At 45.0% G+C, this 27,729-nt stretch overlaps 2 protein-coding genes across 3 annotated transcripts in view; one reads left to right on the plus strand and one right to left on the minus strand.

The window, feature by feature from the left end:
• The window catches only part of mRpS17 (mitochondrial ribosomal protein S17), a 196,905-nt gene that overhangs the window by 136,758 nt on the left and 32,418 nt on the right, over positions 1-27,729 (minus strand). The gene's annotated exons all lie outside the window — the stretch shown is intronic.
• tei (irregular chiasm C-roughest protein teiresias) overlaps positions 1-27,729 on the plus strand; it is a 321,318-nt gene that overhangs the window by 134,620 nt on the left and 158,969 nt on the right. The gene's annotated exons all lie outside the window — the stretch shown is intronic.

The following is a 27,729-nucleotide window of genomic DNA, read 5'->3' on the forward strand; positions in this document are numbered from 1 at the left end:
GATTCGTCGCGGCTATAACACACTCACGCTTCGATCCGCTTTTTTTCTTCGAAGAAAAACAAAGGAAAAGTAATAACGGAAAGTGAAAAGAAGCTCGACAGACGAGATAGAAAAGCCAGATAGCGTTGTGAAAAAAAAAAGAATGAAAGAATGAAAAAAGGAAGGCGAAAGAATCTGAATTCGAATCGCGACAAACATGTTACGGTGGAGTAAGAGAGAGTCAGGTAAAGGCAGGAGACAGGTGTGGAACGCGCGAGAGAGTAGGAAAGTTTCGAGAGACGGGCGCAATTGGTGGCGGAAGCGATGAATGATCGGCAACAATGGGAGTCAATCAGGTGGGCGTATTCGCGTGAGTGAATCGGTTCGATTATCCGGTACGAGGCGATCAACGACGCAACGATTCGAGCAGCAGCAGCGGCTCGCTGCATCAAAACCGCTTTTGGATTTGCAACGGGCGCGCGCGGCTGGGTTGCGTGTTTCGTCGAGTGGTCAGGCGCGATGCCGGCCACGGCCAACCTAAAACTGGAACCGTTGCAACGACGTTACCGTAATAGGGTCCGATTAAGATGCAAATTCCAGGGCCTCGGCTCTCCGCCCGACAATTTAACCCGGTAACAGGGCTAATATTAAATAAAATGCAGGCCGGCCCGTTGCGGCGAGGATAGACGTCGAGGGGGAAAAGCCGTTGGGAGCCGGCTTCGGAGCCGCACGATGCTTGAAAGCGGCTAATTCTCATTTTGAGAAATTGTTATTAAATTTTCTCCTGCTTCCTGCCGCGTCTGTCTTCTCTTCCCTTGCGTTGCCTCGTCTCGGGACGCTCGCTCTTCCGCTCGCTTTCCCGGACACCCTTCTTCCGCGATTCTTTGTTCTCTTCCCGAAGGAATCTTCTTTCTCGACGTGCTATCTACGCCAAAGTCGCTAAGCGTAACCACGAGCGTTTATCCGATTTAGCTTAAATCGTTGAGGAATTGTTTGCGCGACGTTGATTAAGATCTTTGTTACTGTTTGACGCGTCGTGATACTACAGAATACAGCCCTTTGACGTCTCGAAACTGTTACGTTCCGCGAGATAAACGTCGCTTCTTACGATTAAACATAATCGTTTATTCGTTGCGCCACGTTTTCGATCCTTCTGTCATTTTGGCTTCAACTTCCAGATACTTCGATCGATAATATTTCGAAATTCCGCTTTTCGATATTCAACAACTCCGATATTTAAGCGCGATAAGCAATTAAAAATTCCGATACTTAATATAAGGTTTAACGTCGTTGTACCAGCAGCGCTCGCTATCATTAAAGACCGACTCCTGTACCCTACTCCTCGGGACACGGTTTCTCCCGCATTTATCGAATTATTTCCACGACGCGGGCAACGTTTGCCGTTCGAACGAACGCAATTATTTGAGCTCGCCGAAAGTTAACCGCGGCAAATTCTGAAGGCGGCACTCGCCGCGAAACTTCCGCCGCTGCGGGCGTTTATTACTCGAAAGTGAGTTACACAATGCTCCTTCTTCGCGAGCACCTCCGCTTCTTCTCCTCCGTTTCCTTTTCCCGTTTTGCGAGTCACCCCTCTACGAAGCTTTGCCGCGGCGTTTCACGTCGCGGTGATCGTTTTTCGGGGGAAAATATCGGCCTCGAGCGGATTAATCCGATGGCCGCTAAAAGCTCTGGGAATTTCGTTCGACGACGACGCTATGCCGCCAGGCTCGGCTACCCTTTGTGTCGCACCAGATACCGCGGTTACTTGCAGCTAATGCGAAAATAATTAAGTTGAACTTTCATTTCCCCTCTTTGTTGGCGTGGATCGCGCGCAATTTCAAAGAGACACCCGGAGAACGGGCCTGGCCTAGCGTTCATTTTTAATCGTCAGCCTGTCAAGCGTCCAACTCCGGTGCACCGTGTTCCCTCCTGTGCTCGTTACATTAGGTAATTGGGTCGCTAATCAGCCGCGCGCCACTTCGCCACCTGTCCACAGCCGGGAAAAAGTCTGCCTTTGTTTGTTTCGAGCATCATTTTGCGAGCTTCGACCAACCTCAAAGGGAAACTTGCACGTCCTCGCGAAACTCGCCAAACACGTATATATATATACACACACATGTATTTAAATATATATATATATATACTTGGATAGGCCTCGTACACGATGTGCCTGATTTCATAGCAAAGCCTGGACCAATGAGTTTTCAAGTTTGTAAATTGCGCAATTTTTAATTAGCAGGGATATGTACTCGGCAATTTCATCGATTACGCGCGATTTAGTCGCTCCTGTTGAGACAAGTGTCGTTAAAAATCGAGGACCTTTCGACGTGGTTATTTATTTTAATTATCGACATTCTACGAAACGACGTATCTTGACATTATCGTTCGATATCGACAAATTTAGTTCTTTTCGACGATACGAGGATATCTATGATAGAGGATGTATCGCTTGTATAAATTACCCAGTGACGCGTAAATACGATACCGTGTATCATCTTCTTCTGCATCGATCGATCTCTTGAAACGCATTGAAAGTAAGAGATTACTATCGATATCATTATCGACATATGTAACTATCGACGTGTAACGCCATCGAAGCTTCGTCCCAATCAGCTAGTTTTACGAAAAACCGAGCAAGAAGCCACGCGGATACCTAAGTGGCTGAAATTTTCCGTCGTATGCGTCTCGCGATTAAAGCCAACTGTGATGCATTACCGACGGAGTGCTTGATTCTGCTTAGGGTTGGTTGCGGCGAGGAAAATTCAGACACGGAGAAGCCCTAGAAACGTGCAAATAAGATTACGCGTGTCTCGGAACCGGAGTCACCTTTCAGCTTTCTCTCCGCCTGAGACCTGAGATTCCTGAAACAAAAGTAACCACGTAGACGAGAAGGCGAGGCCGAAGCGAGTTAATGCTTATCCAGTACGCTACACTCGTATACCTTTCCGTTCCCATTCTCGCGTGCTTCCTGAAATTGATCTTCGAAATGGCCGACAGTCGTGGAATGCGTTGGAAATTCGCGATTTATTGCCGCGTTTCGTTTGTGCGAGTGACGCTCTCGGTTTTAGCTGCGTTCGGTATCGAATAATGGCGCGTCTGAATGGTTTGGATGAGATGCAGTATATCGTAGTTTTGTCCGGATTTAGATTTACGATTTCAAGTTGGAAAGTTTGCGAGTGCAATTCCCAAGTTAACGTACCGTGAGAATGATTTCGTTGCGATAGCTACTACTTTACCGGATTCTTTTTTTTTTTTTCTTTATCGTTTCGACGTCGTTAGGAAAATGTTTGTATCGGCTTGGATCGATCCGATCAGGCTAACGACGATTCATTTGTCCCGACTTTCATTCCATTTGCTTTCAATCCCTAACGTTTCATCCAGAAGACCATCTTCGCGTACCGCCTTCTTGAAAGATCCGTTTACTTATCGGGTTTGTATAATCGGCAAACCACAGGGAATTCAAAACTCAACGTTCGATTTGGTCCATCGATTTTCTAGCCTGACGAGTAGTACATTTCCCAAAGCTGCTTCTCCGGCACATCCTACGATGCACAAACTCCTTTCAGGAATCCAGGAAGATCAGCAGAAACGCGGTCAGTAATGCCAGAGGATCGGTGTTCTCTAACAATAACACTTTCCACCGATGAAACTTGCAGCCGCGGCGGGATCATCCCGACAATAGACGATGGTTTTTCGTTTTTCGAGCTGCCCGGACAAAGGGATACGGAGACGTGGAAAAATCGTAATCTCCAGAGCCGCTTACAAGTTTTGCCCGGTCGGTTGACGAGGTCGTAAATACAGAAGGGACCAAAGTCGAAGTGGGTCGAGGTGGATCAACGGTCTGACATACGCCGTGGCGGAATTACGAGTTCGTCGCACGGCGAGCAGCGGGTTAAACTCCGTGGAAAGTATATCGCCGCGTAGAAAGAGGCAAAGTTCCCCGGGAATTCCAGTTTTCGTCCATTTTCCAGCGTGTCTCCAGCTCGGTTTCGTCAGTTTCCGTGTCGTTCCTTCTCTTTCCCTGTTTAGTCCTCGGTCGCGCCTGTTTCCTTCTCTTTCTGCTCCGTTTCCGACTAGTTCGCGGTTCCATTGTTCGCGCGATTTTCACGGTTCAAAGGCGACGGACAGCCACGCGATGGTCTGCCAAGTTTGTCGACAAACTTCGGCAGCTTTCAAGCAAACGCGGCCGACCGAGGCCGCGCTGTCGACCGCAGCCACAACGCTCATGGTAAGCCGAGTTTCCGAATCTCCTGTAAAAATATTCCACAAAAATGCTGCGCGATGCGCGTCACGGAGTTTGTTTTGCGTTTTGATGTTGGCTGAACGCGTGGGTGTAGAGTATAGATCGTGGCAGTAGTTGGCCTTGAATGGGCCAAGCGAAGCGAAGCCGGTTGTGGGTACGTCGAGAACCGTCGAAATTTTTATACAACTTTTTATTCGTTTTATCGAACTTTACGCTTGCATCTGTTCGTGGAAAATAATACGAGGAAAATAATAATATACGAAACGATAAGAACGCTTTTCTGTTAAATCAGTGGGTAATATAGATATCGTAGAGAAGCGCAATTGCATAGAAATATTTGGAAACAATATTATAAATTTAACTTGTAGACAAAACGTGACAATTAAAGAGAAGTTTTCACTGTCTTTCTATCTTCGTGTTTCGGAAGATCTCGTTCTTACGCGTAGCATATTGAAAGAAATCTCCAGAATTTCAAGAATTGCGACTTTTACGAGGAACAAGAGCGTTCAGATATCTTCGTGGGTAATTTCGATATCGAATAGAATCCAGTCTATTCGTTGTTACGAGATGGACACAGTATACCGTATATCGTCGACGTAAAGACTGAAACTACATTCAAGAGTTCGTTTTATACGTTCGCCAGCATTTAACAACGCCAAATTTATACATGGTGGAAGAAAAAATTTGATATCCTTCCCTTACATTTCCAGTATTTTCTTGTCGAGAGTGTTTTAAAGTTACGTATAGCTGTATTATGCGACCTTTTGTCGACAGTGGTATCAAGAGATGGGCTCTTGCGAGTGGCTCACCTGTAATTTGTTTGCGAGCCGGCTACCACGGTAATTATCTGCGACGGCAGCGAGGAACCGGAGTGGCAGAGCGTTGCCACCTATTTGCGCGACACTGTTTCCGCGAACGAATGAAAATGAGGTGACGAAGTCTCCGGGAAACTTCCGGGGACCGTTTAAGCCCGTCCCTGGATATGCAAAGCGAAAATACGTAAAGGGAACGACGTGCCGCGTTACTCGAGGGAGCACGTTTTTTGCAAGTGTAACACGAGCACCTTGTAGAGTGGATTCGCATCGACGAGTGGACGTTTCGCGGCGGTTTCGTGCTCGCAAACTGTAAATCGTCGAATCTTTCGGCCTAATTTATTTTTACGTGTTTCGTGCGAATTTTACGCTCTTTATTCGCGTCTTTTCTTCCTTTTTTTTTATATATATTCTTCTTGCGTTCACGAAATAAATTCGATTTCTCTTATGAAATTACCGAGAAAGCTTTGAAGCATCTCGTTACATTGCACGCGTACGATGGTTTGCCAGAGAAATACGTTTAATCTTACGTCGCGTTTTATATTGTCGCGTGGTTAATATAATGGGAGGGGGGAGAGAGGGTGGAGTTTCATGGTATATTTAAAAAACGTTGGCCGATGAAAATATTTTTTCATGGTCGCATTCACGACGATTCGCGGAATCCCTCAGGGACAAGCAACAATTTCGTTGTAAAATAAACGCGACGAACATACGTTTCACTGGCTTTTAAAAACTTCGAAAACACTGCACGGTTACGGCCTTTCGAATTTTTTCTGTACGCTTCGCCCCTTCGCTTTTTAATTGCATTCTGAAAAATCGTTCGATCGCTGACAAACAAATCTTCTTTCCCTCTATTTTTCCGTCCCATTTTACCTTTCGCTTTGTTCCTTTTATTTTATCGTTCTCTACTTGCTCTTTTCCTTCGTTTTTCGGCTGCTTTAATGTTGCCACGGAGGATCGATGTTGCCGGCGATGAAAAATACAAACAGGACCGGGTTACGCGGCGCGATTCCCTCGGCCATTTTCAACGCAGACAAAGAGGCGATAGTAAATCGCGAATATGATGTAACAGGCCAGCTCGAGCGTGGGTGCTCGAACGGTGTCTCGTATAACGAGCCGGCTGCATGGGAAACGCTTCCTGAAGACAGTGAAGAATTACCGTGACGCGAGTACACAAAGAGCCGCCGCCATGGCACGACGCTCGGTCGTTAAAGATCTCAAAGCTTTCGGTGCTTCGGAAAAAAGCGACATGGACGTTTCTGTCGCGACGCGTTCTGATCACCTCGGAACCGTGTCCGCAATTTTTAGTGGCACACTCGATTCACCTTTGACAGATCGTTGTAACGACGTTACGTTGAGAAAGATTTTTAACAGCTTCGAGCGAGATGGTTTCATTATTTTTCCGCGAGAAGGAACATCGGACGAAGATCTTTTTCTCTCTGTGTTGGATTACCCCGAATCGAGTAATTCGTGCGACGTAAGAAGCGCTCTTTAAGCAACGTTACCCTTTAACCTTATTTTTTATAGCCTTGAACCATTCAGACTTCAAGCAAGGTGCCATAAAACAGTAAGTGGCAGTTACGGTATGGCCATTTTATTTTTAGAATCTGCTATGCCCGTTATTTTAGGTATTACCGGCTGAACTTATAACTTCGACACAGATTCTAGCGCCATTAAGGTCGGATTAACCTTGTCACACGCGACCAACCCTCTTTGCTTAGAAAATCCAAAGTTTCGAAGCATCCAAAGAACGAAGTAAGAGGTTTACCCTGTAACTCGCTGTTTCGAATGCGTTTAAACCGAACTTTCGGACGTCAAAAATCTGCCAGGCATGGGGTCTTGGTAAGTTGGCCAAGTTTCGAAGAAGGTAAAAGAGAAAAACGAAGAAACTCGAAGAGTTTACGTAACCTAGAGAAAAAGTGGCGCCAATTCCGCGGTCTTTCGAGGTACAGGCTTTTTTTCAAACTTGAATATCGATCGCACGCTATTAGATTGACCGCGGCTCGTTGCACACGACCGATCGTTAGAAAGATTTATGTCACGGTCTGGAGATTGATTTACCGCGCGCCCATGCCTTTCAGAAGTGGACAAATAAACGTTGCGACAAAACGCGGAGAACTGTACACGATCAACGTAGCGATGCATTTTACCACCACCTGTCGTCGTTCGTCTCTTACGAATGAAATCGAATTCACGAAAAAATCATTCAACGTGCCTCTGGTCGCGTTAGTCGTTGTTCACGTTCGCCAAGATTCGAAATTTTTGGCAAAAGAAGGTAAAAACGTATCGAATGCGTGTTTCATCGCGATATGCGTCAACGATCGTTGGACGAAATGAACGATTTATCTACCTAAATGAACAATATATCTATTTGTCTTGTTATATATGTATAATGCCACAATATCGTATAATACGTAATAAATTCAGAATGTAAAGATACAGAAACTTTACGTCACTCTGCCCCGTTAAATAAAAAAGCATGGAAACAAAGCGTCAAATAATCGCGTTACGTAGCTTTCATACCCTTCGGTGTCAAGTCTGGCGTATTTATACGAAAACTTCTATCATCGAAAAATTTCCACGGAGCGAGTAAGAATATCGCGAGCGATATACAAATCTATCGAAGAATTTCGGTCGGGAGCTTGCGATCTACGCGTGCAGCTATCTTCGTATACTGGAGGAAGCAAAAAAAAAAAAAAAAAGAAAAAAAGATGAAAAAAATGCTTAAAAGCAAGCGAGATACGTGCGCCGACCAGAGGGTATTTACATATTTATATTTCTCGCACGCACGAATCCGCGCGGCTCGTATTTGTTTAATAAATACATTTCCGGACGGCCTCTCTCGCGGATATTCAAATTTCAGCTGGGGGCACGCGGCAGTGCGTCGAAATTTCGACGTTGCTCGAATATCGAAAAATCGCTTTTCTCCCCTCTCGCGCATTTTTCAACCGATTACACGGGGCCAGAACCCGGTTACAACACGAAAGTCTGAAACAAAACCACCGCCCTTACGAAGCCGATTTCTATTTACCAGCCACGACAGGGATTAATTCGCTCGGCGAATTTATCGACGTTGAATCGGCCCGGAACTCGATACGATGTTACAATGCGATCGGTGCTGTGGTCCGGATACTTACGACCTGTTCGTTCGCTTTGTTGCAACATGCTAGTGGATTCGTAAAGCTGATAGATATTTTACAGCTTGCGATTGTTTTCTGCTTTTACGCCAGGATGATTTCACTGCCGATATAAAGTAGATTTCATCGGGGAACCTGACGCTTTCTAAATCATTTTTGTTCGTCGACCAAACAATTTTCAGCCGACTATTTCCTCCGCAATCGTACGCTGATTCTAACGAAAACTACCCACCTTTCGTACGTACGTACGTATATTTCCAACCAAAGATTTCACCGAGGAAATGAAACGCGAAAGGAAAAAAAATAAACGATAAAACGATACGATCTTCGAGTACTCGGGCAATCTCGTAAATCAACCAGAAATTGTCCCATAAAGTAATTACATTTAGTCAGTTTGTCGTGCCATCAACGATCCAAGAGTCTGCTAAGATCGAGCCACCCTCTTGCCATTCCCAGTCTCACGATGTACCGTGAAATGAAACGATTGACATAAAACGAAGCCACGAGAACGCGGATATTTAGCGTTTGTCGATACGCATCGAGATCGAAGGTGTTATTGCTGTCGGGCAGCAGTCTGAACCGGCTTTTGTTTTCCCCCTTACAATCGTGCAGGGTGATATTCCCGTTTCGTCCGACCTGACATCTCCCAATGCGCATTGCGATTCCCCTGGCAATAATGTTTATTACCAGCGGAATAGTCGCGGCTCGTTCGTTCGCTCTCGCTGGTTGTTTGCTTAATTTTTCTAATAAACCGGCGGATAGACGGTCTAGGGTTTACTGTCTGTCGGTATACAACGAAATGGGGGTTCGATAGAATCGCGTATCTCGTCGAGTTACTGCTTCGACGATCGGTGGAGTGGGCAGCTCAACGACGATTTTTCACTCGGATCCGTAGACCGTTTACGCGTTTCCATGAAGACCACTCGACTCTGGATTAACATTTTCACGAACGATGGATGCTCGTTCCATCGATGGATCGATGAACAGTGTATGGCTGTCCCAGAATCTAACAATTGCAAGTTGCAAGAACTCGATGGTTGCTCGATGACGCTTGATAGATGGACAGATAGTTGGAAATTTCATTTTCACGCGAGCAGAGAAAGAGCGGTTAAAATTGGATTACCGAGGCTGAATTCGAAATTGGATTTTCTACTCACGGACAGACTACTTTCGACAATTAAATCCTAGTTGGACTTTGTGTCTCGGATGCTACAATTTATCGTCATTTGTATGTTCACTCTTTGGTAAATATCGACATACTATTTTTCTACCCTATCTCTACCCTGTTTAAAACTATTGAAATCCGAATTAGAGACTCTTCTCTTGCTTACGAGATTATCGTCGGCTGGACGAGATGCTTGTCGCAATACACGAGACACGATGAAACATAGTGGAAAGAAAGTTAGGAAATCGAAGGTCCAAGTGAACTCGTCGCGTCGTAGCTATATCTTTACGAGTCTCTTTCGACCTGCCAACAATTTACAGAGCGACTCTGTTCTCTACGTGACGAAGGTAACAAGAGGCAAATCGCTTTGTCAACGCACCCCCTTTCGCGCACGCGACCCTCGCACCGAGGCCCATAATTCACTTGACGTTATGCGATTCGTCGAGTTCGAAGCCGATAACTTTATTTAAAAAACGAACAGGAAAAATAAAGTGGAGGCGTAAGCTCGTCTCATCGTGTTCCCCGCTTTCTGAATAATGGATGTACCGGCGTATCTCTGAATTTTATCGCCATTCCCGGAAACTAGGAACCGCGGACGGAGGAAGAGGCTGAGCGAACAATTTGTAGTCACGGCAAATCGATGGATCGACGAATGGATTAACGAAGAAGCCATTTAAATCTCAGGCGCAAGAATTTTAAAAATAGAATCGTCGTGTTTCCGTGGCAGAATCAGTCTGTTTCAGCCGTCGGCTATAAAACGTCCAAGTAGTTCGCAGTTTTGTGTTACGTTTTATATCGCGAAGATAAATCAGCTTTGTTTGCACGCGCGAGAACCGCGTAAGTATAGTAAATTTATTTATGCAGAAGCATCGTATTAATTCAACGATCGACGCTGGCGAAGTTTTACGTGCTGCTCAACCGAGTCGAAAATAAAGTTTAGCGCTGATAATGGGACGCGTGATCGACGTTGTCGTTTGATAATGGCGAATTAAGTTGTTTGCAAGTTGCAGACGTTGTTCGCGAAATTGCGCGTGTATACGCAAGCAAAGAGGCGTCGCGACGTTGAAAATTGATGCATGTCACGCAGCGCGATTGCGATCACGTGTCAAAGTCGGGCGAAAGGCGACGTTAAATGGCATAACGTTCCTATCAGTTGCCACCGTTTTCTCTCATAACCTGCTCCTCTTCGTCGTAACCAGCTCTTGTTGCTCGTGCCAATATCTGCACGCGATGCTTCGTTTCACTCGTTATTCGATCAACAATTGTAGACGCAGCTCGACAATTGCAAGTAGTAGTTCAACGATCATCGTATTACAAATTATCGTTAATACCGTTCGTTTTGTTATCCACGATATTCGTAGAATTAATTAACTACGCGGTATAGATCGCGATTTCCAAACTGTAATATAATATTACAACGTTTATCTACAAACTCAACGAATATCTACCGTATTTAAATCGAAAGCATCAATGATGGGATCGTCTCGATGAGCTCCTGTGATCTGGAAAAATCATCTTAAGTTCCACTAACGCAATCTCGATGACTCCTCGTGAACTCTTTTGAATAATCTTAGGTAACGTAATGATACGATCTCGATGATATTCTAGGAACGTTAATGATGTTCGTTCTAATATGGAAACTTCCATGACCCCTTGTGACGTGAATTCCAATAACCGTGAAAATGACCGTGAATTTCAATAACGGAAACTCAATTACTGGTTATTAGGGTATCCAGTATAGCCTAAGCGCGGCCGACCGGATCTCGGTAGTCTTCCCCAGTGACATCGTGAAACAACAGCTTATTCTTGGGTTTTCATGCATGTTTAAGGTGCTCTAGCTCATCTAGCTTCGTAATATACTCGTTGCACCTGCGTGGATTAATATCATGGGAACGGTAGAGGGTAAGAAGGTGTGTTTCAGAGCTAACGTGCACGTTAAAGTTTTAGTAACAAGCATCCAGTAATTCTTGGCAACTTTGTAGGCGACACAGTCTCTCCAGCTCGCGCCGCATTATGTTTAAATCTTACGTCTAAATCTTACGCGATCGAAGTTACCTGTATAAGACGGAGATGAATATTTAAATTCTCATCGGAGCAATCACACCGTTCGCAAACGATATCCACCCCGACCTCATTTTTGTCCGGCAGTGGAATTTCAGGAAGATTTTTCGTTAAACGATCGGAGAGGTGCACGGTTAACGTGGTTCACGACCCAGTGGCAGAACTGGCGCGTATCGATAAAGTCATTTGAGGAAATTAACAGCGTCGGAGGCCGAAATGCTTGCTTTTAGTTGCTAGAATACGCTGTAACGGTTGTTTTCCACGCTTCAGCCGCCTCTATCTCTCTGCAGACCAGGACGTTGATTTACGAGAAAGAATTAGAAACTTGAAACCGAACTTTCCGAAACGCTGTCGGCCGTCGTTGATGGAATGATTTTTGGCGTTTAATCCATCGGTAGCCGGGCAACGCAAGAACAAGGGCCTGGAAACTTTTCCACCGGTTCTCGCCAATTAAGTTTTACCTCGTTACATCTTCTTCCTCGTCGCCTCGTGGCTTTTATTTTTACATCGGACTTTCTGCCAGTAGCGAGTTAATTGCAAGAGCTTCTCACCAACGATATCTACCAGGAAAATGTGAAATTCCCTTTTACAGACAAGAGTACACGTTCGTTCTTTCTGTTTCTCCGATCTAATCGTTGCTTTGCCGAATCGACCGTTTTTAAAACGCCTCTACTATCTTCAGCGATCGTGTGAGAAATAAAGTATCAAAGGAAACAAATGACGCAGCGTTTGGTTTTCATACGTTAGGAAACACGTCGCGTCCTTTGGATTTACTGCTTCGTAAAGTTCTATCTCCTCGATTTTTATTATCTTCTCGTTGCACGTTTCATAACGGCACGCGTAGGATTTTCGAAAGGGTAATCCTCCGTAGACTTTCGTCTTTCAGATTTCTCCCAACGCTCGCCTCCATCGACGAATTTCCAAAATGGAATTTATTTGAATGGATGTCTCTACTCGTTCGATGCTCCTTCACCAAACAAGAAATACAGGCAAATCTAATCGTATTTCGTACTACTTGCTACGGTAACTAGACGATCCATCACTCTCGCTCGTATATCGTAACCGTAATCTTCTTCGAACATTCTGCTTTTTGATTCATAATTCTAGATTCTAGATATTTCTCTTTCGATTTTTTCCGACATTCGTTTCCATGAAATCTACGCTAGATTACGTTCTCGACGATCTGACGATCTCTTTGTTCGGTTCAACGAATGTTTACTCGACGACTAGATAGTTCATATTTACCTTTGCATACTATCGACGTTCCATTTTGTCGGGGCCAGTCTCTTTTTTTCTCGCCATAGTTTCCCACCGCGTAGCCGCGTTCACTTGGGCAGGAATGCCGGTTACAATCATAAAATCCGACGGTGGATATCGCCGTTTGCGATAGCGCTAGGAATAATCGCGTAATGGACGTGTCAAGGGCTTAAAAGTGTCCGGCACGATTTACTGCACGATTCTGGTGGCCAGAGCGAAAACGTGCGCGGGAATTTTATCTCCGAAAATCAGGCATGTAACTGCCATAAAATCTCGATTTAAAGAGCGTCGGAAACGGTTATCGTCGGCCCTCCCTTTTTATAATCAATTATCGCTAACGGATCCCGTGAATCGACGCGTTGATAAACGTCTCGTGATATTTTTCGGCCGCGCCGGTCCTCTATCCGGCCGAAAACCCCTCTTTTTCGCACGCAAATTCGCCGGTCGCCGGGTTAAAGTGTCCCATTTCGTTTTGTTTGAGGTGAAATATATTCAGCGCCTTTGGCGTTTAACGAAAAAAAAGAAGAAAAAAAAAAAGGAAAAAATGTTTCCTATGAAAGATGCGCCGAACAGAATATATTTTTCCATTTCGTCAGAGCTGCCGAAACGACGGTAAATTTCAACTCTTTTTCCCAAAATGAACCGCGTGTTTCTATTTTAAAAACCGCCACGTTTCACCTCTGTTTACCTACATGAATTTCAGGACAATATCAACAAGTTTCATTATTTGTTCGATCGAGCCGATGTTTGAGATAAACTTGCCAGAAACAGAGAGATTTTGCACGCCGATATTTCGATCAATTTCGAAACAACGAAAGCGCGGAATATTTCAAGCAAGCGAAATTAAAGGAATCGCCATATGCTAATCCATCGATATAGTGGATTATGTACTAATTACGTTCCCAATCGAAGCGACACTTGGAAACGAACGAATCGAAGAAAATCGATCTTGATTCTCGAAATTTCCAACAGCGGTAGAGAGGGTGGCGGAGAAGACGAGGCAATCGTCTGACAAATAAGTGTCGAAAGAGACTTGGCGTTCTTCCATAGGCGTTCTAACGAGGCAGACTCGCGTGGCAGACTCGATCTCGTTATTTCTTGGCGCTTCAGTTTTCTCGAGAGCGGCAACCGTTAGCCGAGCCTCCGTTCGAGCCTCCCCGACGATTTTATCCATTTTCCGGCTTGTTATTCCGATTGGTAACGAGGCAGAATTTCCCATGGACCGGCCGGAACGCAACGTCTGACAGCGGCGAATGAAATCGCGTCTCGAAATCAAGTTTCGCGATAGACAGGCCCGTTCCCCGTTTTTGCTCGACCTGGCCAACAAAAGCAACTTGATACATTCGCGAAACGACCAACGAATCGACGTTTCACCACGGCTGGAACGCATCCGGGACGTCTAGTTTCCTGGATGCTCTCATTTCCGCGCTGCGTCGTTTCGATTCGTCGAAAGGACCGATCGCGAAATAATCGTTAAACCCGCGAAGAGAATTGTTTCGGTCCGTTAGAACGAGGAACAAGCTATGTTCGTGGCCGTGACGTATCGCGATCATGGTCGCGAAGAAGAGTTACTTCAGTTGGTTTCGATATTGAGAATTTTATTTCGCTCGAAAGCCCGCAAAGGCGTACTGCTGCTAATTACGCGCAATAATTTATTCGAGCAAACAGTCGTTGTTTAATCATTTCATTTGAATTGTAGCGCAATTTAAAAATTAAATGTAATTTAAATCTGGATGTAACGAAACGTAATTTAGACTTAAATTACCATTCCAACGGGTAATACGATAGAAATATCGTTCCTTGTTTCAGTACAGAGCGATAACGATGGCTAACTTTTATAACTAAAATCTCTGCCGACCCAACGACTACGATCGGTACTGTACTTGTGCAATTTATCTTTTTTTAGTTAGCTACGATCGATCATTTACAAAAAAACATACTTGATAAGAGCATCTATCGAGATTGGCAAATCGTTGGACTGTTAGTCTTTCGTGTTCTAACCGGTACACGTCTGAAACAAGGTAATAGTCGCTTTACGACAGTCTGGCTCGTAAAATCTGAACGGTTAGCATTTCGTACGCTCGTAAGGGAAAGTGATCCTACCTGTTTGTACCAAGATTTACGTTCGACGTCGAGGACCAATTGAAAGCTTTCGTCGTACAAAAATCTTTCGTATACACCGAATGCGGCTAATCATTCCGAAACTCTAGCTGGTTTCCTCGATAGATGTATCGAACTTCAAGTTCGTTTACGAGAATCGTCAAAAGCTTCTGGCTACGATATACCTTCGTTTGCTCGTTTACGACACGATTTTATCTTTAAATTTTCAGAGCTGCATTTAAGAACGCGCGACGCGTCCAATTGTACGTTAACGGTACGACGATTCTATTAGGTCACACCGATATAGAAACTTTGTGTAAAATTTGTTATTCCTCCGGTTTACGGGGTGTGAGCCAGATATTACTCTCTGCGGCGTGAAGGATCCATCGACTATCTCGTCGTTCATAGCCCCTTCTTTTTCCAATGTGGCGAGTCGTTCGTCGAGAAATTCCCTTGGCGGCGCTAAATGTGTAAGCGATAAAAGTATCTCTGCCAGGGAGAACGCGTCGTTTTATGTACTTTCTGCATTTCCTTAAGGTCCTGCCGGATGCCCGTAAATTCGTCGGTGCGCTACCTCCTCCTTTCCCTCTGCAGTTCTTCTCGCTCTCTCGCTCCACGTTCCCTTCCACCGGTGTAAAAGTTCGCCGCAGGGGAAGCGTTGCATTTTTCAGACAGCTTCTCGATCATCGTGCGATTTCGAAATTTACGAGTATCGTGGTTCGCGTGCTGCCATCGCTGATCGTTTCAAAGAAAACCGTGCTCCTTTATACCTGCGACGCAACTTCCGTTGTATCCGCAAGGAAACGTAATTAAGCTCGATGAGCCCGTAAATTCGATGTCACAGCCATTATCTTGAAAGCTCGAGATTAGAAATGTAGTCTCGCAAGAAGCGCGGTATCGTGAGAACGCGCGCATTATTTTCCGGCGTAGTTTTAAAAGACACGGTAGGAAGAAGGTTGTAAAAGCGAAAGCGAGAGTCCACAGTGACAGAAACCAGACGCATTGAGAAAACCTTGGGCAGTGCACAGGCCTCGCTAATACGTTAGTCGTATCTGGGCACGAAGCAAGAGACTGCGTATATCATGGCTATACTTTAATGTTTCAAAAAGTCTGAAATGTTAAACGCGACGAGAGGGGACGAAGATAAGGTAAAAGAGCTTTTCTTTTGCTAAAATTTAATGTCTCGAGAGTTACCGTACAGACGACCCCCATTCCCTTCGCGCTAGGAATCGCGAAAATACGTACCAAACCATCGCGCGTATATTCCAGAAAGAAATCTTTGCACGATATCTTCGCACCGGTTATTTTAAGTCGAAGGTCGAAGATACAGCTATCCTTAGCTATTCTTTCGTTCATTCGACGATGTTTTCTTACGCGATTGCTGGACACGGTATTTCCTAAAAGCCTAAAGTAGCTCGCAAGACAAGCTCAACGATCGTAACTATTTAACTTGGAAGCAACGATCGAAAAGATGCGTTCTGGCGGAAACTTTGAACGGCAAACTGTTTCTTCCGACCTACGTTCGATCTACCGAGACCGCACAAAGTATCAAATACGAAAGAAGCACGAGTCTCTCCCTTCGAACGATGCATCGAAAGCCAGGACAATTTATTCGATCGTGGGCGAAATAAACAGCGCTGGTATCCGCAGCTAGCATCGTCCTCCCGTAGCCGTAGCGTCGCACGTCTCACAGCAAATGGCACTAATTCTATTCATTACCGCAACCGCTCCGATTCGTCCCGAACGATCGGGATCAAAGAAATTGCCTCTTTCTGTTACCGACATTCGCCTGAAACGTTACAGAGCAATGTCGAGTGACGATCGTAGACCGGTTACAGTCGATGGTTTGTCAGCCGGTTGCAACATTCGAATAAGCAACATTGAAAAATCAGCTTTCTTCTGATAATTAAAAATCCAACGCATCGCGCGATGTCTTTGATAATAATTGCCGACGAATAGACGTGTAATCTTATCTGTGTATATAGTCTTGTCTTATATAGTAGAAAGATCCCTGAATAGATAAATAGAACAAGATTTGTCAGTGCAAGTATAATAGAACGAGTCCCTACCGGCCAAACAAGCAGAACGAACCTTTATTGGGTCGACGAATAGAATACGATCGAAATTGAGACAATTAGAGTAGACGCCGAGTATGATTAGGCAAGCGAAGCGGAAGCAGTCAGACACAGAACGGTACGTCTTGTTGTATAAATAGAATAAATGCCGCGTACGATCAGAAAGCTAAAACGGGATGGTTCCTTGCCAGGGAAGCGAATTATCCTCGTCTTCGATTAGTGGACTACAAATTTCCAAGCATTGCTCTAATGTGACACGCGAAATCGAATAAAAGTCAGTCACTGTGGATGATAGGTACGCGCGAACTCGGGACGAAGAGTGTAAATCAAGTGCGAAATTCCAACGGGGGTCGAGCCTCAAGCGGAGACGATGATCGATTTTCATAGCGGCCGATTTGTACCGGAAGCCCGGTCCTCGCCACGATAACAATTATCGCTAAGTGGCGAACGATGAGAGTGGGTCGAGCGGGAATACGAAACATGGCCCTCGTACGGCCGCTATTAGTGCCTCATTAATAACGTCGCTCGCTCGTGGTACCGGTGATTTAGTGGATCGAACGGTGCGCGCGAACCATCCACGCTGCCCGAAAGAGAGAATAACGACCGACGACCACGTCAATCTCTTCCGGGGCCGTCCTCCTCCTCGCAGATAGAAATTACCGCTAACGAAGACGTCGAGTACCCTCGAAACGAAAGAAACGAGCCGAGGGTTCCAGGTAACTCGCTGGCTGTCGTCCGAAAGATTCCATGTCGATGAATCACGTCCGCTTTTATATTTGCCGGTTACAACGAGGTTGCAACTTCGACGGTGGCAATATCATAAAATAAAGCGTCCAGGGATGTTACGCGTCTCACACCGGTAGCACATGTCAGTTTTTCGAAAGCGATTTCTCCCATCGTCGACGATTTTGACGACGAATCGTAGAAGAAGAGATTTCAAGATCGTAATCGTTCTACTTTGCAAAGAACTAATTTTCTATTTTACTTGTCGCTTGTTTAGCAACAGTGTTTTCCGCGTCTCGCGAGTTCATATCGTACGATCCATCGAACAAGACTCGATATCTTACGCTTGCCAAACCATCTAAAATTACTTGTTGTTTCGGCCGTCGAAGCACGCAAAGTTTAACTCCTGACTGATTTTACGACCTCGCTATATCGCTTCCGTCGCTCTAGCAGCGAACAAGCAGTGTCCGTTATTAAGCGGCAGGTAGCGAAGTTCCTGGTTGATGGAACCGCGATGGACGATGTTACGGAAACGGTGAACTTAAGTGGAAAGCAATGCTCCGGCATTACGCGTTGCCCGAGCTTTAATTAATCTTTCACTAGTATCGGAAGTCCGTGACTAAACGAGACGATCGGGCAGCTCACTCCTAAGTAAATGAGATTTCTCGTGAGATTAAGATCGCTGAATAAAACTTCTTAAACCCACCATATTCCACTTGCAAAACCTCGGCGTTCGATAACCGTCGAACATCGCCATCGCCGCTCGAGATATACAGCTGTGCATCGATCCATACAGCTTCCGAGTATCTTCGTCGATTCCTATCAACCCGATAAGAACGTCAAAATTTAAAATGTTGTTTTAGAGCCGCAGCTTTTGGTCTGTGGTCATTTTTCATTCGACCAGCTCTTCCACGGACTCGCGTACATTCGATATCGTCCGAACGGATGCGACTTCGAAGGCAAAAGAAGTCGCGGAGCTTCGTCGATTCGTTTCGCTCTGGCACGACCACGTCGCGAGTATCGGTTATGCAAAATGTTCGATACGGAACGATAACGATTAAAGATAGCGGAGGTGGACTTCGTGGCACTCGCCGCACGCGCGGGTCAGCTTCTTTTTCGACCTATGGAAAACGGGTGGGTGGCGATTTCCGGTTTGGCATCGTGCGCCGGACTCGGCACATTCGACATCCGGGTCTCGCCTCTTGGCGAAGCTTCAGAAAACTTGCAAGATCCGTAAGCTGCGCAGTGGAAAGTGTATCAATCACTCGATATCTGTGGCTGGAAAACCGGATCCGGCCTATGTGTGTATAGGCGAGCAGTTTGTTTGAACGAAGATTTTCCTACTGCCGTGCGATCGTGGCACGCGGCCAGCCTGAAATTACTCGCGTAACTTTCCGCCAGTGAATGCGGGGGGATGCTATCATAAAAATTGTCGGATATTTTTTTTAAATAGAAACGGAACGTTTCCCCTGGTTTAGCGGAGATTCCACGCTCAGCCGAAGGGAATCGGGATGAATATTCGTGGATCCACTGGCTGCCTTTTGAATTATTTTCCGATGTTGCGCGGACAGCCAATTTTAGGTAAGTAACGCGATATGGGTAGTTTTCTGTTCTTTTTACATCCAGTCTCTTTGCGTTCCTCCATCAAATTACACGCGATAGAATCGGTCGCGCGTACATTAAACGCAAACCTTTAAAACAATTTCGAAAGTAATTTATAGAATGAAACATCGGGCGTATCTCGAGTGGCAAAACGGAAAAACTGCAAGATTATCCTTTTACGTTATCCGTGTAATCGATCAGTTTCCCTCAACCTGTATTCACACTGACGTAATCCACACAAAAGGATCGCAATCGAAGCACCGAAGCCATCGATCCACCCGTCCATTCTATCCAGCCTGTTTACCGCCGCTAACTCTGCAATCAGTGCGCGCAGACACTGTACCGCTTGCACAGAGCGGCACTCGATAATGGCGGGGTCGAGCGTGCATCCGGTTTGCCGGGGGTTGTCGTGAGGATTTTTACGACGCCGGCAATGGACGACGCCGTCTGGATACGAGGGTACTCCAATTTAATTCGCATAGCCCGGCGGGCCGGCGATCGTGTTCCTTTGAGCTCGCGGTTTCGCTCGAAATCTCGGCTCGTTTACGCGACAACGTAACCTGCTGTCGTAGTCGTACGGATGGGGAAGCGCGCGCGGATCACACGACGCATTACTGCGTTGCCGCGGAATTAATCAAGCCTATCTATATTAGAAGGCATGCTATGCGGTCAGATTAGAATCCCGAGCAATCCGCCGGCTCCGGATGGACAACGCCGCTGTTAATGGAACTCCGTGCGGCCAAGGGTTTCACCGCTCTGTACATATAATATCCGTTGCCTCGTCGCCGTCACCGCCGACGCCACCACGTCGAAGAATCTCGCCCTCTTTCGCCGTCGCTTGATAGGAATACAAGTGGCACACCGTAGAAATCCTAATTTTCGATCGTCCCTCGAGGGATTTGCGGTGGATTAATAGGCTCCATTGAATCCGAAAGGGATGATCGAGTGCTTTTGCCAGGGTTTGACGACCAACGAAGTTGATGTATTTTGCGAGAATTTGAAAGTTAATAAACTCGGAAGTTTGACCATTTTTGGCATTAGAGAATTTGAATATTTGGAAATTCAGATATTTAGAAATTTCATTCCATCGCGCTGCATTCGTAGTTTTGAAATTGGACGTTGAATGGAAACGTTTCTCCCGACTCTTTTATGACAAACGCGACAGGTTTAATTTGTTTTCAACGATAAGTTTGAAAATATAGAAGCGCGATAGGAGTTTCCTTTCTGTCGCCGCTTTTCATTTGCGTTATTTACGAGAGAAATCTCGTGCCGAAAAAGATTATCCTAGCAACAAATTCGTCTAACAGCCTTTGTTACGAGATATTCTCGTTGTTCTATCTTTTACACGTTCCAATTATAACTTCCATCGACTCTTACATCTCCCGTAGAGGAATATAAATCACGCGTCGCGTCAATTACAATCTGATATTTGGCCTCCGATTAAAAACGGACATCGGGAAATGCGAGTTACGTCGAGCGCGTCGATTCAGTCGCAACATGAATTTATATCGCTGCGGAACTGTTTTCCTGCCATGCGTCCGTGACATTTGAAATAACGATATTATTTTGTCATCTGAAATCTGTACAATCTCGAAAACATAACAAAAGGAAATCTCCAGTTCCAATATAAAAATCCAATTCTTTAACTCCTGTTTAACCTCCATAGTCCACGAAAGTATTCGTCACAGGCTAACGTAATCGTTCCTATGCAAATCGTCCGTTTTCTAGATCGTTCCCAGCTGCGAGAAAATGAGCAAAACGGTAACAGTTATTACAGAACAAAAAAAAAAAAAAAAAAAAGAAAAGGAAAAAAAGAAAAAGAAGATACGCAGTTGTATAAGCAATAACAGCTGGAAATGTGGGCGTGAGAGAGTGAAAAAGTTCATAACGTATCGGTAGTGCTTAAAAACAAATGGATCCGACATACTCTTCGATGTTTATGAACGTCGACCGTAATCGTAACCGTCCGATGGATCGTAACGATTTCTAGTTAGCCGCACCTGATTCCACGCGTTCTTCGAACAAAACCAATCGGACGCCAGAATACAGCTTTTGTTTCTCTTCTTCACGGCTCGATGCTCGTGTTTTAATTCCATGTAGTTTTCAGCATTTTATTTCTCACTCTTTTAATCTATTGTTACGTACGGCTAACGATAAATAGAAATAACGATATAACTCGTTTTTAAGACGCGCTATAGAAAAAGTTATCGAGATATGTATAATTTCGTGTGCCAGACTAGATCGATCGCGTAGTAGTGACACACGTACGTAAATACGAGTGCGTGGAAGTACGTGTGTTCGCGGCGTCTCGAAAACAAAGGAACGTAAACCGTTTAGTTAACAGTGTGGTATGGAAGAAGGCGAGACAAAGAAAGTGTAAACGAGTATCGACGAATATCCTTGAAATCGTTTATCAAATAAATATATGACTATTTTAATATAAATGCCAAGTGTAAACTTGGCGTTGCTATATCATTATTTCGGCAATTTAGATCCAAAATTATCAAGAAAAGTGAAACGCGACTCGACAGAGACACACGAGTAATAGTAAATTCGATTCGCGTTCTGCGAGAGGAGACAAGCTCGCGGAAAATTAGCGGCAGGCATTGTACGACGAAAAGATGGAATTGAAATCGATTCGACATGAAATAAAAATAAAACTTACGCGGTCGGTTATACGAAGCTTGGTTTTCCTGCTTCTGGATTATTTCAATGCATAAACGGAAATTCATCCATTGAAATTGTTCGGCCATTGTGGAAACGTTTAAAGGATGTTGAAGAAAGCGAGCAGAGTCGCAAAGGTATGTTTCCCCGCGTCGCGTATTCTTTCATCTAAGATAATAGTTTCCTTTGTATAAATTTAATCTTCGATCGATCGTTATACACCGCAGACCGGAGAAAGGTACGAACGACCTTTCGTTCCATCGTGAAAAATAAATTTCCGTATCGTTTCGTTACGATTCTTTCGTACGCAAAGCTAATTGGCGAAATCAGATACCGACAAATTAATATCGGGATCCGTGCGTACGATTATACGATATATGAACAAATTATATCTGTATATCCGTGTTCAATGAGTTATCCAACGACGTTCGTAATTAGGGATTAATTCGGTTCTCGCATTCGTGGATTATAAACAGTACAACGTATCCCCCTGTATTTTCCCTGCCGCTGAGATTAATCTGTTCCCCGATGGAAAACAGGACAAGAGAGCTGAAAGAATATTTCGTATAATCCAGGAGGAGGTTGGGGGTGCTGCCGGGGTCGAAATCTCGTGTGTTGTTCTTGCCGCGTCGGTATTTGCTCGTCGATTCGAGTTAACGAGAGCGTCGTAGTGATTGGAATTACCGGGCAAGGACCGGAACGAATACCGGTCCGTAACTGTTTCCGTAGCAGAGGGTATTACAGAGGGCTTAGTACAGGATGACACCGAGGATCGGAGTAAAGGGTGAAGAGAGATTAGAGGATCGGAACGAGAGGAGAACCAGGAGGAGGGGAATTGTAGAGATAGAAGGAGGTGTGGCCTGGGCGAGAATCACTCCGGTTGCCATCAAAGACGTTCGTGCTGTGAATTCCGCCAAAGATAAATTCCCTCGCCGATATATATCCATACCGTTGAATTCTTTCTTTCCTACTTCTTCCATTTTTCTCGTTCTTCCGTCTCTCTCTCTCTCTCTCTCTTCTTCTTCTTTTTGATTTCACCATTTTGCCTCCTTTCTCTTTCGCCTTGTATCTCTTATTGCTCTGTTAGATGTGCTCCAGAGACGCGGTCTATGATCTTTACAGTTTCATGTACACAAAACCGACGTTGTATCGTTTGTACCTTCTTCTTTTTTTCTTCTCTTACTTCGCTCGGTGCTTTCTTGCGACCATAGACTCGTTTATACCTCGCTCCTCCCTTCGTCCGTTCGTGAGCGCTCGAAATTTTCGGCAACATTTTCTGATATTTTCCAAACTACCAACAGTCGGTTTACTGGAAAGCGTTTCAACAGATTCGTAAATACTCGCGAATACGCCGGTGTAATAGCATCCGAGGAACACAACAGAAAATATTTGTCAAGAGTTACGAACGTTGTTGTTGCAACGTGCTATTTGATATTCGCCCTGCGCACGGTCGATGACATTTTTTCACACGCGGTTGCCGTGACCACGGAGAGTCGTTCGATCCGGAAGGAAAACACGCTAGTTCGCCACGATCGATTCCTTTCTGCCCAACTACATCGTTCGAAAAGATTATTATACGGATCTGTTCGTTTTGTTTGGCCAAGGTGCGCTTTTAAAAGGCTGAACGTATTTTCGGCGAAGCGTCAAAACACCTTCGACAAATACGTCCGTCAGTTTTATCGGACGACGATGCTCTCTATCATTTTGACAGTCGGTCGGTGGAAAATGAATTTGTTTCCAAAGATACACAAACACTCAGACCTGGTTTTAATATCGCTCCTCGATTTACCCTCGTAGGTGATTGATTACTTTCGTAGCCTTCCTACCTAGTCTCTCCGTCATTCGATATCCATTAGAAAACAAAGAGTTGGAAACCTTTTATACCGTCGGTGCAATTTAAATCCATATCTTTCAGCAAACCAGACAAAACGCAGCGATAAATACCGGTCGCGCTCAATTATACCATTTCTGTCGGAGTCAAGTACTCGACGAAACAGACACAATGCGCCCATTAAAACCATTGTACCCTATACAGCTGTGCACTTCCGACGTTCCGCGGAACTGGCGCAACAAATTCACCCCTTCGGATAACAGTATCCTCCGACGATTTTCTTTACGGCACCATTAAGCCTGGAAATAAGTAGCGATTAATAGCGCGACGAAGCGAAATCCTATAGCCGGCGGATGGTCGGGGGTTGGAGAGTTCGCCGTGCAAGAGGATGGTAGGAAGAACTTCCAGCCAACTTTCCACGGTATCACATGCGTTTTGCGAGACTAAGTTTCCTCCGTACCGCTGCGCGCCCCGTTCCCTCCGCTCCGCTGCTTCGTGCAACGTTCGACAAATCTAGTATTTCGGGGGGGGATTAAAGACGAAGCCGAGTTTCCCCGATTCCTCTTCGCAAATTACCGGAATTCCCCGGGCGAATTCGCATATTTCACGTTTGATGCGCCACGAACAAAGGGAATCAGGACGCGGAGTTTGGATTCTCTTTAACGTACGTAAAAGAGAGAAAGATGGAAGAGAGGAAGATAGAAAGAGGGAAGGAAATAAAGGAGAGGCGAGAAGAGAGACACCGAGTCGCTCGCGTTCGTGTCCTCCAAGATGTCAACCAAAGTAGCGACACAGCAGAGTTTCGCGAGCGAAGGAAAAGGAGTTTATCCAGTGACACGAGGTGACAAATCCTCTTAACCGTTTTACAACCTCGTATTGTCGCGACTCGCATGCATACATGCAAACGCGCCGAGTAAGCACGTCACGTGGCGTCGTGTCTCTCCGTTTGTTCTTTCGCGTTTCACGCCCGCGTCGCTCTAGCGTTCCCATTTTCTTACCTGTGTTCGCCAAGGTCGGTGTCGCTTATCGCGGTTGCTTGCGAGCAACCAGCAACGAAGAGACACGCGCAGAGATAGCTCGTTTCGTCGGTGGTTATCCTTCGTCTTTGCGATTTCATACAGCGCCGAGGACTCGCTTGCTTGTTGCAAGCAGTCACGGTTGTTTCAACCGTTGCCGACCGGAGTTCTTAAGGATTTTACGAGGTTGTAAACGTCGCACGCCACGGAATATCGACTGTCGAGCGTTCCAGGTGCCACTTAATACGTTCGAGAACATTTTGCGAAGGGATTCAACGTTTTAATAAGCTACACGAATAAGTATGTCAACAGTTTGACGCTGGATAGTGAAGAATGGACATTTCACGTAGAGTAGACACTCGCGACAAAGATTCTACGATCGGCAGAAATATGGCGTACGACTTTCTATTAGTGAAAATGGGGCAACTTGAGGCGTCTCTCGGTACTTCAATTTTAGCTCGGTAGGTCGCAAGATTAATTAGGTAATTAGTTCACGTTATTTCACGTCAACGTACAAGGTCCGTACGATGCGCAGTGTCTGCGCGATGGTGCTAAACGCATGACTTATTGCACGACAAACGTAGAACGCAACCTGCACTTGTAACTTGTTTGGTAACTTGTGTCCAATGTATCTCTGTGAGATGTTGAAACGATCGAACTGTACGATACACGAATTTATAATTCATACTGTAGTAGTGGAGAAGGGCCTAAGAAACGTCGAGCTAACTACAGACAATGTCGCGAGAGCCGAGGCGCTGTCGGCTCCATCAGTGCATTACCGGGTCCTTCAGGTAAATAGCTTTGCCGAAAAGACCTACGTGACCCTGGCTACGAGCGTCTGCAGAACACGTGTGCGGTGGGCCTAGCGAAAGACAATAGAGTGCTAAAACGGCCAGAGAGTCAGTCGAGAAGCAGAGTGCGAGTTGAGCGGACACGGAGTGTGAGTCGGCGTGCGACGATATCGTAGTCTGTCCTTTTGTTATCGAATATCACTTGTTAGAATACATTAAACTTTGAACTCTACCATCGTCACTTGTCCTTACTCTAAGAAACCATCAGTTACTACAATACTGTTAGAAATATCGCGAGACGAAATTCCCTGTATAATTCAATTTCATATTTTTTAGCGAGTCGGTTTTTACTAGGCTCTGCTTACGCAGTTATCAGTATCAAGTTTCTCAATCTCGAATATTAAACTTCTCTAACGACGAATAACAGGATAACATTAAACGATAGAAAATTTCATATTCCAGGATTTAATTAATCAGCGTGTAAACTACAAGGGAAATATAATACATTCCGTATCCACTATGCGTCCATACGAATTTACGCTTTAGTTTTTAAACGTCCAGTTCATTCTTGCTGAAGGGTTTCCCACGTATTCGGTTACGTGCTGTGTGTATATGTTAGCGTAACTAGGTTGTAACACGGGTTGATTAATGAAAGATTCGAGTCGAACGGACGCGAGGTTTATCGATGCCGCGTGCCACGACCCAGAATTTATCTCGGTCCTTGGTTTCCAAGCACGGAGAATTTGTCATCGTAGGAAATTACCACGACCCAAAAATCATCGTCGATCATGCCGAAAAGATATTCAATGTTATCGATCTCCATGATTCGCAATTTATTCGTCGATCGGTTATCACGACCCGAAATTTACCGATGCTCCGCAGGGTTTTACCAAACGGGAAAATTTATCGGCATCGATTTTTACGACCCAGAATTTATCGGTGCCGATTTCCACGACCCGGAATTTATTGGTGTTGATTTTCAGAGGATGAGCGAATTTATCGGCATCCAGTGGAAATTCGATCGATATTTATCGATATCGCTTTTCTCGACACGCGGAACTCGCGCGAAACGCGGAAACCTCATATCCTTGAGATTTATCGATAACACTTTCTTCAACGCGCAACGCATTGATATCGATCTTTACGATTACGCGTTTGTCATCTTTTTGTTCCGCCGCTTCTGAAATTTACCATTATCGATCTGCATAACAACGAGCACTGCCTTTTTGAACAACGATTCTTTCTATTTGGAAGTTTTTCGAATATCGATGTATCCCGATATTGTGTTGTTTCCGACGGCCAACGATTGATCTAATTCCGATTTCCACGATGCAGAAATTATTGACTTTCGTTGCAGAGAAATTCCGAGAAACTCGACGCTGAATTTCCCAGATTATATTATATCGCTATGTTATATTATAGCGGCATCGTAGCAGCGAATTCTCGGCACAGCATAAATTTCATCGGCTCATCGTGTTTACGATTACATAATAGATCTATGCGATCTATATAATTTCTATATCCAAACTTGACGTTCGACATCAGAGGCATATTATCAAGTAACGCTACAATTGGCTGATTACCTTGTCAACGGTATCGGTGACCAAACAGGACCATCCAGGCGACAATAACGCATTATTGTAACGAAGACAAGCGTGTTCGCGTGAGGTTCCTTCGTTTCATAAAATCTGATCGGCATCGATAGCCCCTTCGTGTCGCGGACGCATCCCAACGACAGCGAGTGCTTTCACTTTCTGTCAGGCTGATGCGTTCAGATACAGATCGCGGTCTGTTGACATCCATTGATCATGACATGAATAATGAATGGATACACAGTCTGAATAATGCATGCATCAACGCTCAACAACATCCACTCGGTGTCGGTGTATAACCGGTCGCCGATATACCCGGAAACGTTAACGAACGCATTGACGAATCGTTCGCTCTTAGCGGGTTCGTCTTCTTCTCATTCCGCGTCTTTTGTTCGGTTTATACCATTTTTCGTATGCCTCAGAGTCAAATTTACATCACTCGTTGAATTATTCGTTTTGCTTGTTACGGACGATCGGATTTGAAGAATATTTCTTAGTTCATTTGGCCCGGCTTCGAGCAGTTGGAGCGTCGATGAAGTTCGACGACTAGAAATTAAAATCGAACAAGCGCGTACGCGCGATAATGGTTTCGCAAAAAGCGATAAAACGACAGAGACGTTTCGCGTTTCGGCTCTGTCATCGTTTGGCGAGTAATAAACATTAGCTTGTTCCGTAATATAG

Source organism: Bombus vancouverensis, chromosome 7 (assembly GCF_051014615.1).
Source record: "Bombus vancouverensis nearcticus chromosome 7, iyBomVanc1_principal, whole genome shotgun sequence".
Taxonomy (NCBI): domain Eukaryota; kingdom Metazoa; phylum Arthropoda; class Insecta; order Hymenoptera; family Apidae; genus Bombus; species Bombus vancouverensis.